At 37.8% G+C, this 2967-nt stretch overlaps 1 pseudogene; it reads left to right on the top strand.

The window, feature by feature from the left end:
• The first annotated feature begins 559 nt into the window (after nt 1-559).
• LOC127901746 (uncharacterized) lies at nt 560-2596 on the top strand (annotated as a pseudogene).
• Nucleotides 2597-2967: the final 371 nt, after the last annotated feature.

Genomic DNA, 2967 nt, shown 5'->3' with positions numbered 1-2967 from the left:
CATGACTATGGAGCTGAACATCTTCAACATTGCCAAACAACCTCACAGTGCAGATGATGGAATTGTTGATGTGGATTTAATAGAAACAATAGTTGATAACACTTTTCTTTCAAACCTTAGTGATGATCCTTTACAAATATGTTTAACTCACTTTTGTTTGGATTTTGATATTGACAGATCGGTCGATGCGGTCAACGCCCTACTTGACTCAGCACCATCTATGGACACTAATAAATGGAAGTCAAGACTTGAGCAACTAGCACCATCAGAGAAGAAACTCATCCCATCATTAGAATCACCACCGAAACTCGAGCTCAAACCATTACCCAACACTCTGGAATATGCATTTTTGGGAGAAGAAAGTACTCTACCGGTAATCATCTCATCATCCCTAAATGATGAACAAAAAGGTAAGTTGTTAGATGTTTTAAAAGAGCACAAAGGAGCATTAGGATGGACCATAGCAGACATAAAAGGTATAAACCCAGTAGACTGCATGCATTACATTCACCTTGATGAAAATGCTAAATCTACTAGGGAAATGCAACGTCGGTTAAATCCTAACATGAAAGAAGTTGTTAGAATAGAAGTCCTTAAGCTATTAGACGCAGGTATCATTTACCCCATTTCTGATAGTTCATGGGTCAATCCTGTGCAAGTTGTCCTCAAAAAGTCAGGAGTCACTGTAGTTACCAATGCTGATAATGAATTGATACCCACTAGAGTGACTACAGGATGGCGTGTATGCATTGATTATAGAAAGTTGAATTCTGTCACACGTAAAGACCATTTTCCTTTACCATTTATCGATCAAATGCTTGATAGATTAGCAGGCCATGAATTTTATTGCTTTCTAGATGGCTACTCAGGATATAAGCAGATTCCCATAACACCAAAAGATCAAGAGAAAACTACTTTCACTTGCCCTTTTGGCACATTTGCATATAGGAGAATGCCATTTGGATTATGTAATGCACCTGCTACATTTCAACGATGCATGTTAAGCATTTTTTCTGATATGGTTGAACGATTCCTTGAAGTCTTTATGGATGACTTTTCTGTCTTTGGTGATTCGTTTGATCAATGTTTACATCATCTAACACTAGTTCTGCAGAGATGTATTGAGAAGAATTTGATCTTAAATTGGGAGAAATGCCATTTTATGGTAAAACAAGGTATTGTTCTCGGTCACATCATTTCGAGCAAAGGTATTGAGGTTGACAAAGCCAAGGTGGATCTCATTTCTAATCTTCCTCCACCTAAAACAGTCAGAGAAGTAAGATCTTTCCTTGGGCATGCTGGTTTCTATAGACGTTTCATTAAAGATTTTAGCAAAGTTTCTAGATCATTATGCAATTTACTTGCTAAGGATGTACCTTTTATCTTTAATGATTCATGTCTTATGGCGTTTGAAAAATTAAAACAGTTGTTGACATCATCACCCATCATTCAGCCCCCAAATTGGAGCTTACCATTTGAGCTAATGTGTGATGCATCTGATTATGCAGTAGGAGGAGTATTAGGACAAAGAGTTGATCGAATTCCCCACGTTATTTACTATGCTAGTATGACATTGAATGATGCACAGTTGAACTATTCAACTACTGAAAAAGAAATGCTAGCAGTAGTGTTTGCATTGGAAAAATTTCGATTATATCTCATTGGTTGTAAAATAATTATATTCACGGATCATGCTGCTCTTAAATATCTTCTCACAAAGAAAGATGCAAAAGCCAGACTAATTCGTTAGGTGTTACTTTTGCAGGAATTTGACTTGGAATTCAAAGATTAAAAAGGGACAGAAAATGTTGTGGCGGACCACCTCTCTCGTCTCCATTTTGACACAATTACAGAATCATTACCATTGAATGAGTCATTTCCAGATGAACAATTAATGAATGTGGAAGTATTACCTTGGTATGCTGATATAGTTAATTATCTTGTTATAGGTAAACTTCCAGAGCATTGGACCAAGCAAGATAAGGCTAAATTCTTTGCAGAGATAAAGAATTTCTTTTGGGATGACCCATATTTGTTCAAGTATTGTGCAGACCAAATTGTTAGACGATGTGTCCCAGAAAGTGAAATTCAGAATATCCTTTCATTCTGCCATGAACAAGCTTGTGGAGGCCATTTCAGTGCTAAGAAAACAGCGACTAAAGTTTTACAATGTGGTTTCTATTGGCCATCTATATTTCGAGACGCTTACACTTTCTGTTCTTCATGTGATAGGTGTCAACGAATGGGAAGCATTACACGAAGGAACATGATGCCACTAAATCCAATTTTAGTGGTTGAGATTTTTGACGTATGGGGTATTGACTTCATGGGACCCTTTCCCCCTTCTTTTGGCCATCAATACATATTGGTTGCTGTTGACTACGTATCAAAATGGGTAGAATCAATTCCATGTAGGACCAATGATCACAAGGTGGTGATAGGATTTTTGAAAAGCAACATTGTCTCGCGCTTTGGATTCCCTCGAGCAATAATCAGTGATGGTGGTGCCCACTTTTGTAACAAAGCATTCAAAGCTCTTTTGACAAAGTATTCAATCACACACAAAGTGGCGACTCCGTATCATCCGCAAACCAGTGGCCAAGTTGAGATATCCAATCGAGAAATAAAGTACATATTAGAAAAAACGCTGAGGCCGGACAGAAAATATTGGTCATTAATACTTGATGATGCCTTATGGGCATATAGAACGGCTTTCAAGACCCCGATTGGGATGTCACCCTACAGGCTAATATATGGAAAAGCTTGCCACCTACCTGTGGAACTCGAGCATCGTGCATATTGGACCATCAAGAAATTCAATTTTGACATGCAGCAAGCCAGCTCAGAAAAAAGATTACAGCTGGCAGAACTTGAAGAAATTCGCAATGATGCATACGAAAATGCCAAGATTTACAAGCAACGAATGAAAGTCTTCCATGATAAGTAAATTATGGGAAAATCATTCAC

The sequence above is a fragment of the Citrus sinensis genome, chromosome 4 (genome assembly GCF_022201045.2).
Source record: "Citrus sinensis cultivar Valencia sweet orange chromosome 4, DVS_A1.0, whole genome shotgun sequence".
NCBI classification, from domain to species: domain Eukaryota; kingdom Viridiplantae; phylum Streptophyta; class Magnoliopsida; order Sapindales; family Rutaceae; genus Citrus; species Citrus sinensis.
The sequence above is the reverse complement of the archived record's forward strand: the minus strand, read 5'-3'. Positions and strand labels throughout refer to the sequence as shown.